Raw genomic sequence first — 15,924 nt, 5'->3', positions numbered from 1 at the left:
TTGCTCCACGTCAAGGGTACATTTTCATTACTCTACAGTTTAAAGATAATTTTAATATTTTCTCTAAACCAGCTTTGTTCGAGTTTTCTAGGGTATTTAGTCTTGTTGTGGCTTGTTGACAAATGGGTAGTGTCATACCATGTAAGTCCAGTTTATCTGTGCAGCAAATTTTTGGTTGCATTTCTTTTTTCGACATTGTTTCATTGAATTTTAAACAGCTTGCAAGAGTTGGCATCAAGGACATACAATTGACATTTTTCTGTGCTAATTGTTCCATGACATCAGTAGCACATGAGTTATGTCCATAGAGTGCATGGATGTGCCTGGTTTTTAATATTGCTTGTGCTTCTTGAGATAGTACACCAACTCTAATGGTTCCATGTGATATAATTGTGGCAAAAATTGCTGTGGTAACACAATATCGTGGCAAAAATGCTGATGTTTTTGCACTGCAGTCCATGTAAAACATGCGGAGTACACCCCCGCAACCCCCGCTCCCCTTAAATGGTATAATGGGGCACACTTTTACCCGGTCAAATGGCGGCATTTTTGCCGTGATATTTTTTTACCGTGACATTTTTGCCACAATTATATTACCTGATTCCACTCTAATACTTTTTAAAATGTTGGGGTATGTGAGGTCTGCAGACTGGCACATGTTTTCTGTTAATTCTCTGTATTGGAAATGTTGTCAAAGGTTGGCATTTCCTATGCTGCACAGTTTGTGCCCTAAGGTTTTAAAAATAGGTTCAGCTTTCACTGGTGTCAATTGAAGAAAATCTCCGAAAACAATAATGTGTTTTCCTCCAAAGAGCTGTTTGTAGTCTGTTTTGAGGACCTCTTATAATCTGAGGTGAATCGAAGTCAATATTAGGTTGGAGACCATGCTCACCTCATCTATTAGCAGCATTTTTATTTGTTTCAAAACTCTGCGTAGTTCCATTGCAGCTTCTGTGGAAAGTTTGTAATCGTCTAATTTGTTTTGGTGTTCTACTGGAAGGAGTAGTAATCGATGTAAAGTGATACTGTCTCTGTTGTAGGTAGCTAAACCTGTGGGGGCAGTTACAACAGCTGACAGTTTGTTGCTTGTCAATTGTTGAAGGAACTTGCTGATGATTTTGATTAAGAATGTTTTGCTTGAGCCAGCTTCACCACTCACGTATAGCAGAATAGGTTTGTAGTTTTGGCAGATACAGTTTTTATTTTCATGTTCCACATCATGTTTAATTTGTTTTGTTATTTCTTGGAAAATGCTTCACTGCTCATTGTTCAGTTGTGATTTTAGTACAGCAAAGTGTTCTGTAGCCTGTTCATACTGACACATGGTGTTTTCTACTTCTATCATGGCTAATTCTGCCTCATTTGCTATTAGTGGCTGTCCAAGTGGTTCTTGGCTTCATGTTACAGAAGGTTGACTACTGTCGGGTGTGTCCACTTTTAGTTGGGCCTGGAGTTCTTCTTGGTGTTGCTGTTCATTGTGCAACATTCTTTGGTACTGTGTAAAGGTTACGTCTGTTATAGTGCTTTTATTTGCTTTGAAAGCGTCTTCATATGAGTCATATGTATCCAGTAACTCTTCTTCTTTTTTCCATGGTTTAAAAAGTTGTAGCAGGGACATGTAATGCAGTTCTTTACGTTGAGGAGTTTTTAATGACAATTTGATATGATTAATTAAGCTGCGTTTGGTAAGTTTCACTAAGCTGCCTTCACAATTTACCACTCTGTATCTATTTTTCCTTTCATCTGGTTTAACATTATTTTTGTATGTGAAGTTTTGGGCTATGTGGTAGAGACACATGGGGGTAATTCATGGATTATTTGCGCCACAAAAATGGGATTTGTGTGCATTTCTGGCTGCAAATCCCTGTTTAACAAATGGGGATTTGCAGGCAGAATGGCGCACACATCCTGTTTTTTTCGGCGCAAATAATCCATGAATTACCCCCATGGTTTCCAAAGTGGTACTCCTGTTTGGGTAGTATGTGTCCAGTGAATTATTTTTCAAAATGTCTTGGCTGTTGGGATCATTTTTGGCTATTGTTTCTTTGTCCTCATATGATTTGAGAACTCTTTTTCTAGATTTAGCAGGACCAAGTCTTAGCCATACTATATTGTCAGATTTTCCATACAAGGCATTACCCGTTAAATGGTCTGCAGCTTCATAGCAGCCTTATACTCTATAAGAGAGTCTTTTTTGCCTAAACTGTACAATTTCTGTTATAGTGGTTTGTCAGATGATATGTCATCCTAGAGGTCCTGACGGTCTGTTTTATCTGCTTTGGTAAAGTAGGCTGTGACATATCGTGCAACTGCAGTGGAATTGTCTGCAATGTACTGCACATCTATGTTTGCATTCCATAGGAGGGCAATGATTGCATTGCAATCATTGATGTATTTTGATTCTTCTGTTCTTTTTATGTCATATGTGTTCTTCGGTGATTTACCTTTGACACAATGCGGCCGATTCATGGAACAAATGTGTGCCGAAAATCGTGGCGCAAGCTGGCGCAAGCATGAAAAAGCAAGCGCACGCGTGCGATTCATGGAAAGCCCTGCGTGTGTTTTCCCCGGGATGTGCACCAAATCCGTGCGTGACGCACACAGGCGCACACATCATTGCAACATCCAGAACGCTGTGCACGATGCGCATATCAAAAGCACACAACGTCAGTACACACACCAAAAAGGGGATGGAACACGGGCGGAAAATGCAGAATGGGGAAAAACGTGTGAAAGGAAGGCATAACTGGGGAAGTACTGCAGGGAAATACACGGAACGCCCACACGTAGGCGGGCAACATGTATTCATGAAATCGAATATGGGATACCCACGCATGCCAAAAGACGCGCACAGGCATCAATATGTACGCCACACGAAGGCAGGCGGAAGCGTCCCCACGCGCAGTATAAAAGTGCACGCAAACAACAAACACATATATACAGCTACGATGATTGCCCCATTTGATCGTGGGACACCGCAGGAGGAGGAAAATAGCCAGGCCCCGCATTTTTTTGCCCCGGACCAGGCTTTTTGGGATGCCTGTTGACGAGGTCTATGGCAGGTATAGGTTTCCACCTCGTATCATCCTCGACCTGGTCACGGAGTGGGAAGATGACCTTACATCACCCACCCTGTGCTCCCAAGCATTGAGCCCCTTGGAGAAGGTGCTCAATGTCCTGCATTTTTTTGGCCACTGGGTCATTTCAGCAGACACCTGCTGTAGTCGGGGGTGTCTCATAGGCCGCGCAGTCACGCTGCCTACACCAGGTGTTGGCAATCATGACTGCGCGCCCCTCAGTCCACAGGCACATATACATGCCCAGAACACCCGCTGAAAGGCATGCCATGGTCCAGGACTTTTACAGGGTGGCACACTTCCCCAAAGTGCTTGGTGCCATAGATTGCACCCATGTGGCCCTACATCTACCTAGGGCCACTGAGCACATCTATCGAAACCGCAAGCACTGGCATTCCATCAACGCACAGGTTGTATGCGATGCTCATGGAATCATCACCTCTGTCTATGCAAACTATCCTGGGTCTATCCATGACAGTTTCATTTACAAATGCCTGCCCTGAGCCGGGACCTGGAAGCTGGGCAGCATGGCAACACATGGTTCATTGGTGAGTACAAATGTCTGTGCACATGCATGCATGTCACACACAGACAAATACACAAACCCAACTAATGACAACCATCCTAACCTCCCCAGGGGACAGTGCCTACCCTCTGAGCAACCACATGATGATGCCAATACGGAACCCCACCACACCACCCCAGGTAAGATACAACGCTGCCCATATTGCAACCAGGGGCATAGTGGAGCGCACAATTGGAGTGCTCAAGTCACACTTCCGCTCCCTTGACTGCTCTGGCGGCCAGCTACTATATGCACCCCCAGTAGTGTGCAGGATCATTGTGGCAGCATGTGTTCTGCACAATGTTGCAACATGGCAGTGGACATGGTGGTGCCCCCACATCCCCAACCACAGGCACAGGTGCTGCTCATGGGAGGGGAAAGGGCACGTGGCGAGGCAGCCCGGACCCAGCTTGTGGTCACATTTTTCACCTAAACTCCCACCCCTGCGGAGTGCACACAGGCGTGGCACATACCAGGTTACAATTGATGATGACAAAGAGACAGTCAACTGTCACAACCTTACCACCCTGAGAATGTTGCCATGGAAGTGCTACATTGTGTGCATCTCTAGCTACTTAACATAACCAATCCTGTGTGGCCAAAAGGAACACATGCTAGGTGTGTATCACACCCCCCCGCCAAAGAGGCAATGACAATCACTGGTATGTCACCCAAACCCTCCCAACCCACATCACCCTTGTCTGCAACACCATGACATGGCATGCAACAGCAAAAGCCCAACACATGACCAATTACATGTGATAAATGGAAAGAGGCCCGAGACAATCACACCTGACATGGAATCAGATGAAATGACTGACCAACAACCTCCCACACAGACAAAAGTCATACACAAATGCATTCCACCAGTGGAACCATCAACAAAAGACTGAATGCTTGTTCTCATGCACATTGGCCAAGCCAAATCCGTGAATCCATAACCCGGGTGCTGTGTGTGTCTCCTGCAACACACGGCACAGCACACAGCACAGTGAGCAGCCATTGTGTTGGGGATACACCTTGAGCATCACATAAAAAGGACAAGGAACACAAAGAACCTATTGACGCATGTACACCATCCCCAAATGGTAAGTGATCATGCGCTGCAGGGATACAGCATGCCACAGAAGGCAATCAGTGTGCACGTTTGGGCACAGAAGGGTGGTTGCATGTGTGGTGGAGCATTGTGTAAGTGTGTGTGTCAGAAGGGACATGCACACAATGCATGCATGTGAAATCAAGTGATCATCAGTGTCCTGTACACATCACAGGTGAACATTGCCCATGTGTACACCATAGCATGTCAAACCACAACAATCCCCTGACACCTGAAAAGTAAACACAACACAGGAGCAGCCATTAACCAGCAGAACACATCATGTACATAGTACCCCACAATGACAATGTTAGAGAGTACCCAAAAACTTTAGCCCAAGCGTACTGTCCAACAACAAAAGGCCCTCCCTCATTGACACCTCACCATGACCTTCTGAAGAACTGTGTCTGGGGTCTGTAGCCTTCTTCCTTCGAGTCTACCTGGCTTCAGGATCCCTCTACCCCTTGGTTTGCATGTTCTACCTTGCATGTAAATAGGGTCCAGCCCCTCAGAGGCCACCTTGACTGATAAAAATACCAAATCGCAGAGACCTCCAAGGAGCCAAACCCCCAAACCAGGGAAAAAGCCTGTAGCCAACAAAAAAACCTGGAAGAGTCTCCAATAGATGACTTGCAGTCGCTGAAAATGGCCAAGCACATGCCCAAGCAGAATGATAGAACAACCAAGGTAGCACAGTTCAACAATGGTACAACTGGATAGGTATCAATTTCAGTATACAATCATCAATGAGGATGCAACAACCGATGGGTAGTGTCACAGCTCTGGTCTCCAGGCGCAGGAGTGGCATGAACAAACCCCCCCCTGCGCATTCTGGGCACCTGCAAGGTAAAACTTACACAGGCCTCCGAGACCCCAGCGGGGAAAGAGGGTCAGGGATCCGTTGTTTGGATAGGCATCAGTATTCAGGATAACCGGAAAGAGGGTCAGGAGAGGGGAGGTGGATGGGCAAGGGAAAGTAGGCAAAAGACAAAATACAACTATTGACAATAACACATACTCAATCACACATTGTAAAAAATGGGTCAAATGCAAGCCAAAGAGAGACTTATCTCTGGGTTGAGTGCTGGCCTCCTGCCTGCGCACTCTCAGGTCTGTTAACAGGAGCAGTTCAATGCTGCAAAGAGAGCATGAGTTACTATTCTGTGTGGGTTTTCACCACACACACAACACCATTCATGCCTCAAACTTAGTGACTTCTCCCCAAACAAACACTCTTGTCTGCAGCTTTGTTCGTATACTTTTGCTTGCCCCCGTGATGGTTCATACACTGTCAATGCGGTAAGGCAGCCGCATGTGGCCCCATGGTAAATGGAAGACCAATGTGTTAAGAATCACACATGATAGAATGGTCCTTGGGTGAGCTGCTAGACGCGTGTGGCGAGGTGCGACTTCAGTACAAGTTGTGTTCTGCCAGCCGCAGATTTCAATAGATAGCGCACGTGGCAATTTGCATATGGAAATGACATGCACTGCACTCGAGTCTGTGCGTCGCTGGGTGCCCCCGTGCACTGTATTAGTTTCTGGCTAGGAACGCTACTATGGAGCAGGGGGGACTCGAGGATATGGTTGACGCACCCTGCCTGTGCCCCTGACAACTTGTAAAGCCACTTGCCATTTGTCCCTGAACGCGGCTTAGCTGTACTGTGCGCTTCTTCCCCAATGCCTGGCCAAGCTCCCCAGCACTGGCGCTACTTAGCATGCATGTGCGAGGGGCCATGAGGAAGGTCAGCTGGGGTGTGGCCGCTCATGCTGCTCACCTCGCTTGGAGCTCCTGGAAACACGTCTGCTTCTGTCGGGTGTCTGAGCACAAGCCCTGTGCTTTTGCTTGTGCAAACGTGCACACGTGTGCCCCACCCAACGTGGCCAGGTTGCTGTAGTTCTTGGCCCAGTGTCTGCTGGGAAAGGCAGCCTGGAGGATCATTTTCCTGCAGAAAGGGCATAAACGCTTTTAATAAGGCTGGAAAGTTTCCAGCGTGTGTGTCTTCATGCTGGTTGTCACTGGGCCATGTCTGAGACCTACATCCAGACTCCTCCCACCATCAGTGTATCTTTGACAGCCAAAGGGTGCATCAAGCACATATACAGGCAAGAAAACAACATACATCTACATCAATAAATGGACATATCAATTAGGTACTCACCAAAATTGATTGCAGACATGCCGTGGAGAAAACATACATAATACCCACTAGGGTGTTAACACAAGTAGTACAGCAGCAGACAGGCTACAGATATGAAGAAAGTCCAATGCCCTTGTGTAAAAGGTTGTTACACCGAACCATCCTTGCAAGCCCATGGATAGGGGAAGCAGGAGTGGCATATGTGATTCAGGACCCCAAGCTGCAAACACATACACGAGACAAGCTTGAAGGGCCCAGCTGGAACAGACAGTGGATGCTTTCAAAAGCCACAAAGCACATCACCATCACATGAATGCACAATAGACAAGCACTTTTAAACTATATTAACTAATTAAAGTAACTATAAAAATCAAAAATGGCCACATACAATCCGGGGGAAGGCACCCAGGAGGGGGGAGGTACAAGGTTCACCTCAACACCCACATGCGCTGATGTTGAGATTAAAAAAACCTCCATGGGCTCAACGCCTGCACGGCCCAACCTGTGTGGGAGATAAGTCGTCGTCCTCCTCACCCTCTGACTGAAAAGGTGGACATGGCACAGTACCCTGACCACGCCTATGCACAGCTTGCCCCTCGTCGGCAGTAAGTCTGTGGGACCGGTGAGCCTGGTTTTGTGCGGCGATGACACGTAGGTCAGCATGCCGAACCGCACATGTTACGCGTGCTTCCTCTTGCAAGGTAAAACGTGTAAAACACAGAGTTCTTTCTGCATGGCCTGGCATGACATCTGGAGCACCTCCCGGCAAGCACGTAGCTCAGCCGAGATGGTATTCTCAAGCTGCTCCAACCTTTCCTCTGTCCGCTGCCTCTGGGACACCAAGAGAACACCCAGAGTAGATATAGGGATTTATGGTCATCCCTCAGGGCCTCCCTGTGTGCCTCTGCGTGAGAAGCAAGGGCTTGATGCAGAGACATCATTTCAACCCAGCGTGCCCTGCCTGAGGCCGCCATGCCCAGCCTGAGCGAGCGGGCCATGGACTGTGCCGCCCGCTGCTGGAGATCCACCTGCCTAGCAGGGGGGAGCACGGATTGGGCCACACGTTCCATGCTCTGAGCGATATTATCAATTGCTGCCCCCTGTTGTTCGGAATTGGCTACCATGGCTTGCTCCCACTCAGTATACCCCAGTGGCACACGTCCACTGCATTGCTGGGCTTGACACCCGTGGGGCCCAAGTAGCCACGGTCCTTGTGGGGTTGGCACCGCCCACGGCTACCGGACTACAAATTTCCGTTGATGTGATGCCCCAGGCACATCAGCAACTGGTGTGGAGTGTGACCGTGCGTCCCGATCCACCACAGGCGCAGGTCCCACCACCGTCTGGCCCCTCAGTGCAGGTGTCGCGGACAGAGGATCATCCACACCAGAATCACTCACTGTTGACGAATGGACATGATGCGCATCCAACTCAACATTGTCGTCAGAGTGATCATCCGGGCTTGTCTCATTGCCAGCCCTAGATACGATGGTCTGGAGCACAAGTGGGTTCTTGTGGCCTACCACCCCGCAACCCCCACTTGTGCGGGGTTGCTGGTGTGATAGCAACCCTGTGTCTGGCCTGACATCACCATCCTCTGGCTCCATTGCGTCATCATCTGAAAAGTGGAAAAAAAAACATGAGTCAGAAGCACATAACCAACACACACATGGACATCACATCGACAGCCAACACATGAAGCAGACATGTCACACACTTGTGAGGACCTGGCATGCATCCAGTTTCATTGATAGGCAAACACATCCCAACAGCAGAAATCAATGTGTCTAAATAGCAAAGCCTACACAAGTAGAACATTGAGTATATCACCTCCATCACACAACACCTCGGTCAGGCACATGTCACAGGCAGAAAAGACAGATGGCAAAAAAGAGATGGCACATATCATAAACATGTCTGAACTTCAAATTAAGCACAGCTGCAAGTGAATCCAAACACACAATGACACACGTAATATGCATGTACACATGCATCTCTAAACCATCATCACCGATATAGCTTCATCCATCTGCAGCTTGGCCTGTACTGAGTGTCATGGGCCATGTAGATATAGTGAATGTCCGAGCAAAGCACAGGCCTGCAACCAGGCATGAGGTACCATAACGCCCAGTACGGTCTGAGCTGCCGGCCATGAAGCCTCCAGAACACCCCTCAGGGCCTGATTGAGCACATTGTGCTATGAATGTGCCCTATTGTATGATTTTGTGTGTAGATTCTTCAGGGCCAGGCCCCACCATATTAGCTAAGTGGACCTTGGCATACACATACTGCACAATAGTGCACCTTCAGCATTATGCCAGTTCAACATGACGTGAGCAATGCTGAAATCACACCAGCATTAACGTCAATCAACTACATAATAGTCAGTTAACCAAAAATCTGCGGAAGACACATGTGTAAAAGAACACTTTCACACACACAAGTGAGTAGCCGCACCGTTGCACTAAACAACATTGAAGCTGTTTGCATATGTACATGTGAAAGCGTTCAAAAACACCCCTTTCCCTATACACCTGCATTTTGAACATGAACAGGATCCAATACAGCAAAGGAAGCAGCTACAATGCTGCTTGCTTTGATGTATGTGAAAGTGTACACATACACAAGTGAAGGCAGCTCCACAGTCATTACAACCCGATTGGCAGGCTACATTCAATCTGTGCCCTATACCAGTTGGTATAGGTCACAGATTGACCTATCAACTTTCCTAAACACCCACTAGGGAGTTCCAATACTGAGTACATGTGTCACAGGATGCACCTGTGCCAGTGGCATTCTTGACAGAGAAGGGATGAAAATCTGAACATACATGCCAGGTCACTTTCACATTGCAGAAGTGAGTAGGCATGTAGAACGGTGAAACACGGCTCAGAAGTAGGTTGATGCAGTGCAGAACATGTGTACCTTACCCACTATCCACATGAACAAGTACATTATGATGTCAATAAACACGAAAGCAGTGTAAGGGCAAGTTCAGGCATCACGTGCAATGTGCATGCAATGGGTTGCATGGCTACAGCCAACCCCCCCCCCCAAGTGAAAATACAGGGCGGCATTGCATGGCAGCGCAAGGGTGACCAGAGACCTCTGTATTGGCAGACATTGTTGACTAGCTTCAATTGCATCATCTGAATCAACTGACAACACAGCAGATGAGAATGGGACAGTAAGCAGGACACATGAGGAACCCTCAGTAGTACACCCAGGTGTGCAGAAGCCTCTACACCAGTTGAACAGATTCAGGGGGCCTGAAACAGGGGGAGGCCTGTGCCCCATACAGACTGTGACATCCTAAACATGTGCGTGATGCAGGACTGAGCCACAGTTGGCATGGAATGGATGATCAAATGCCATTAAATGTCTGTCATCCTGGACACGTACTACAATGATCATCTGGGCAAGGACACATAGGGGCATGCATGGAATGCACATGGAGCATGAATGGACACTCATGTCCCTGCACAGCATCTGCCATCTGTACAGTCTGAGTGAGACACCCTGCATCAAGGACAAAGGATGTACACCACTGTATGTGTCTGGCAGGTTGGCAGGGGGAAGTGTGCATGTACACAGGAGAGTTGAACAGGCCAGTGCAGTACTCCAACATGATACCCACCAGTGACATGGTGAAATTGGGCTGCAGGATGGTGGAGGGGCAAGGGAGCATGCCTACATGGCGCACCCGCATGCAGGCAGAACACACATGCACGTCAGTCATGCAATGACATAGTAGCAGTGCTGAGTGGAAAGACACCCCAGGCTACATGCAGAAGGGCCATTGAGCTGGAACATGGACTGGAGGGGCAGCCGGGTGACTAGCATGTGAGCAGGGTGCAGGTGTGGTGAGGAGGACAGTCCCCATCTGCTGTACATGTCCAGCATCCTGCACAGCAGGCATGATTCAGTGAAGCATTGCATGACTCGCACATGAGAACCATGTGCACATAGCATGTAGTGGCAGTCAAGCATAACACATCACACAAGCAAACCACACATGGTCTGGACAAACACGCGACAACACTCACTGGACAGGGCATCAAAGTCCAGCATCTCTCCCACTCCTTAGTACAATTCTGCTGGTATGAACTCCGCAACAATTGCCTTGTGCGGAGTGACATCTACCTCCTAACGTGGTGACACACCGCCAGTCACCTGAGTCATGGCATAACTGGAGGCACACTTCGCCTTAGTACAGCGCTGGTGGTCATCCCAACGCTTTTTGCACTCCTGAGCTGTACGCACCTCATGTCCGAATGCACTGACCTTCTCCGCAACATGCTTCCAGTGGGACATATGCTGGGCAGCCGTAGTGTGACAATTTGGGCCCACTAGCATATTACGGTTGTGTCCCGACATGCACTCCACAAGGAAGTCTAGTTCCTGCGTGCAGATAGGCTTCTTCCTCGACGTGCCAGAGGCCGGAGCCATGTCTGGGGTCCCAGCCTCTACTGCAGGTGCAACCTTCCTCCTCTTGAACAGTGGTCCGGACCCTGACTGGCAAATGCCACCCTGATCAGCATGGGCAGTGGCGCTGGTGGTTTGAACCAAGGGAGTGGCAGGTGGAACAAGGATGGAAGCCCTGACTTGGGTCGGTGGCTGCTGGGTACACCTAACTTGACCCTGTGCAGCAACATCTGCTGTGCTAAGGTCACTGACCAGGACTGTCCTGGATGGTAGACTCAAAGCCGGGGTGCTGTCGGCTGCATCTGCCCAGGCACTTGCCAACACCTGTCTGCTCGGGCAGCAGATGACAATACTGCCCCAGGGACATGTGCCTCGGTCAGGGCAGCCCTGCGTGTACTTCCAATGTGCTTCCTGACCTCCTGCAAATCATCCTGGGACTCTTCAGGTGCCAATGTAGCATGCGCTGGCGGACCCTGAGCCTGGGTGGTGGTGTCCACAGCTGCACCTGCAGCTACCACTGCCCTTGGGCCTGTGGCAGTCGATGAAACAGACTGCCGGGTCACATGGGCGCCAGTGCCACATGCAAGAGCTGCATCTCCCAGAACCACAGGGGGTGGTGGCATGACTGCACCACCACATGGCACAACATCGTGCTGAACTTGCGCACCCCTGCCTCTTCCCCCTCTGCGGCCACCCTGGACACCATGCAGTCCCCCTATTCCCTGGTCATCCTGGCCACGTCCCTGACCATGCCCGCCATGTGGAGTACGCACAGTTGAGGCAACCCTCACCTTTCGTGGCCTCCCAACCATGACACAGATGGAAGAGTGCCGGCACAGATGTAGTAGTGCCAATGGGAGGTGTACACAACAATTCTCCTGGGCAATTGGGGTGAAGCAGGTGGGATACAAGATGTTAACAGCACCCCTGTGCACCTGCAAAAACTGCAGTAAAACCATGCACGCAACCCCCGGCAGCCCACATGTGTGGAATTAACCTCCGGCAGTATGTGGTGGCACCCAGGGTCACGAAAAACATGTACATGTGGGACATGCAGGCTACTATGACCTCGGAAACGGATACGCGATACAGAGGGGCACTCGCAGTGGGAAAAATAGCATGTGCGACTCACCGTCTGAATAGCATGATAATGAAAAACACACATAGCCAATACCCCCACCAAAAGAAGAGATATGTCCTTGATCCGCTGTGAAGTTGTGATGGCACGTGAAACAACCAGAAGTAGCAACACACGTCAGTCTCCAGGAAAGGCACATACAGCAAACTGCTGGCCCCGCTCACCTTTAACCCGTGCTGAGGGAAACGCCCACGCGCGTCACGTCACTTACGCGATTATGCCCTTTTCTCGAATTATATGCATTAACACGCGGATGTGCTGATTTTTCACGTACCAAATAACTCTGTATCAAGCTGGCCACGTGACAACACAAGGAAGACCACTCTCCTGCCCAGAAGGCCAACTTACTGCCCCCCCAGAGTCCCGAGCTGACTCCCACCAGCCATCTGCTGCTGCCTGCCTGCCTGCTGGCCACATGCCCTGCTATTTGGTGCCTGCACGTCAGCCATCTGCAGGGGTCCAGTTGCTGTAACCATCCCTGCTGGAACAGAAGACTCCTGACTGAAGTTCCATTGCACCACAGCCCAGCACCAGGACCCAGTTGCCCACCCACACCTGCCTCAGGGGTTGCCATGTCGGGGCAAACACCATTGAGACCACTGGCAACCCCCAGCAAGAGAGGCAGAGGGCTACCAGCGTCAGTGCCGCAGAAGTTGGTATCCTGGTGGAGCAAGTCCTGGTGCATTATGATGCCCTCTTCGTAAGACCACGCACCGACAATGTTGGACAGAAGAGGATCTGGAAGGACATCGTTATACATGTGCGTGTGTGTGTTTGACATGTGTGCAAATGTGATACGCCATGGATGCAAGTGACACAGACATGTAGGAACCCCATTGGCAGATTTGACTTAGTTGCCCATGATTGCACTGTGAAAGGAGGTGGATATGTACAGATGCATGTCTGTCTGTTGGCGCGTGTGCATGTGTTCAGCACTCCCCATGTTGCTTGTGACATCATGCCAACCTTCAGATGTTCATGCTGTTGTGTACGTATGGATGCTGCTGCCTGCTGCACAATTCCTGTCAAATTCTGCATGTGTGAGTGTTGTGGAGTGTGTTGGCAATTGTGAAGCTTGACACTGCCACTCATGTGCAACTTTGACATCTGTATCCAACCATTGTACAGTGCCCTGATGCCTGTTTTCTGTCTCTCCCTGTCTGCAGCATCGACTGTTGAAGAGGGCAGAGATGGTTCTGTGGAGCACAGAGGCAGGGATCCCACCGCCAGCCGGAGACGCAAGGCACAGCTCTCCTCCCGTGTTGTCATCTCTTCTGGGAGTGAGGAGTCAGCTGCTGAGGGAAGGTCCAAGAGGCAGAGATTGGAGGCGGACTCCTCGGCAGTAGTAGGGGCAGTTGAGCCCCCACAGGGGCCTATGGAGGAAGATTGCATGGAGTCATCCAGGTTGGTGGGGAGTTTGGTTGAGGAGGAGGCCATTGAAGGCCCATGCACCAGGCTTGGAGGGGGGCATTCCACTGGTGCTAGGGGCAGGGGCAGGGACAGGAGGCAGCACAGGCTGCCACGGAGGTGCCTGTGTGTAATCCTGTCCCCGATTCTGTGACTGCATCATCCTGCACCAGCAGGGATGCCTTTGTCCAGACCCGTCTTCAACGAGGGGATGCACAAACAATAACTGGCCTTCCTTTCCCTGTGGACGTGGCAATCCGGGACGGGGTTAAGCCTGTCCTAGCTGGGATGTCATTGCGTCAACGTGGTATTTGGGATGAAGTGCAGGGTTCTTGTGAGGACAATGCACGTCATTTCGAATACCTCATTGACCGCGTCGGCCTACTAGAACAGGTCACCCAGGCTGGGTTCCTCCATGTGCTGGATCTTCTAGCGATCCCCTCCTCAACTGAACCCCCTATGCGCCAGTCGTCCTCTGTGCAATCTTCCTGCCCAAGTATCACCTGTGCACCCTGTGGAGCTCCCCTTGAACCAGCTGCCAGGCTGGTGGAGGACATATCCCTGCCACAGTCGGGAGTCGGAGGTCCAGCAGGGGTGGCCACCCCAGCAACTGAACCCCAGCAAGAGAAGGACATGCAGGCATCGACCAGCAGGGCACAAGCACGGAAGCAGCAGGCTCAGGGTGGGAGCCATGATGGCTCGGGGCCTTCAACATCACAGGGGCAGCAATCGGCTGGAGGGCAGGAGGACCCTGGATTGGGAGTGTCTTCCGTGTGGCAGTGGTTGGGCCAGCAGATAGATGCGGTGCGGCGGTGGGCAGAGGAGGCACGGCTCACTATGGTCAGGGCGGAGAACTCCATGTGCAGGGAATTGAGGTGGGCTGAGTGCCTCGAGGCAACTCGCAGGGAGTTGGAACAGGCCATGACTGCATCCCTGCGAGACCTCGAGGCCAGGGAAGAGGCCCGCCTCCAGGACATCGATGATGCCCTGGCCCGGAACATCAACAAGTGAGCCGTTTGACTTGCCTGCCGCCATTGTACATAGTTCATTAGTGTTAGGTTATCTTTGTTTTTTCTTTTATTTTGTATTTAATGGACATTGTTCCACTTTGTGTCTATACTTTTTTATTCAAAGGACTTTTTTGTATGTTTCCTTTTGTTTGTGGATCATGGACCATTTGGACTTCCATTGTATATAGTTGCAGACGTGTACATACTTTCTTTTTCAATTTTCCCATGGATCAATGGTTTTCTTTTATTAGGATTATTTATTTCTTATTGACATTGGCAATGGACCACTTTTTTATTCAACATGTCGTTCTATTTTTCTTCCTTGGATTACCATTTTTTTGGTTATATCTGTCATTGTATATTGATTTTCTAGATTAATTTCCTCTATGTCACTTCATTATGTTTTAATACATTTTTTCTAACTTCATGATTGATGTTGTGTTCTATCATTGGTTTTGTGCATGTCTCAATGAACATTGCCTCAGTCATGTGTTGCCACTGTGTGGCTCTGTTGTTCATTCATGCATGGGCATGGTGGTTCTTTTAAGACTGGCATGGCATGGGTAATTTGTGAGTGGGTTCTGTGGATGGTTGCATGCTTGTACTGGGGGGCAAAGTGGATTTGGGTTGGCATTAGGGACATGTGTCTATTTTGTTAGGACACATTGTTTGGTGGGCCATTTGTCGGGGCCTACTGGCAGTTGCCTGTCAATGGGGGAGGGTGGGGGTGCAGGGGAACATGTGTCGGGGCCTGCTGGCAGGTGCCCATCACTGCTGGGTGGCTGGGTGGGTGGGGGACATGAGTCGGGGCCTGCTGGCAGGTGCCCGTCAATGGGGGTGGGTGGGGGTGCAGGGGGACATGAATCGCGGCCTGCTGGCAGGTGCCCGTCACTGCTGGGTGGGTGGGAGTGCAGGGGGACATGAGTCGGGGCCTGCTGGCAGGTGCCCGTCAATGGGAGTGGGTGGAGGTACAGGGGGACATATGTCGGGGCCTGCTGGCAGGTGCCCACCACTGCTGGGTGGCTGGGTGGTGGGGGACATGAGTCGGGGCCTGCTGACAGGTGC

Source organism: Ambystoma mexicanum, chromosome 5q (genome assembly GCF_040938575.1).
Source record: "Ambystoma mexicanum isolate Mex_15411 chromosome 5q, UKY_AmexF1_1, whole genome shotgun sequence".
Taxonomy (NCBI): domain Eukaryota; kingdom Metazoa; phylum Chordata; class Amphibia; order Caudata; family Ambystomatidae; genus Ambystoma; species Ambystoma mexicanum.
Note: the sequence above shows the minus strand (reverse complement) of the source record.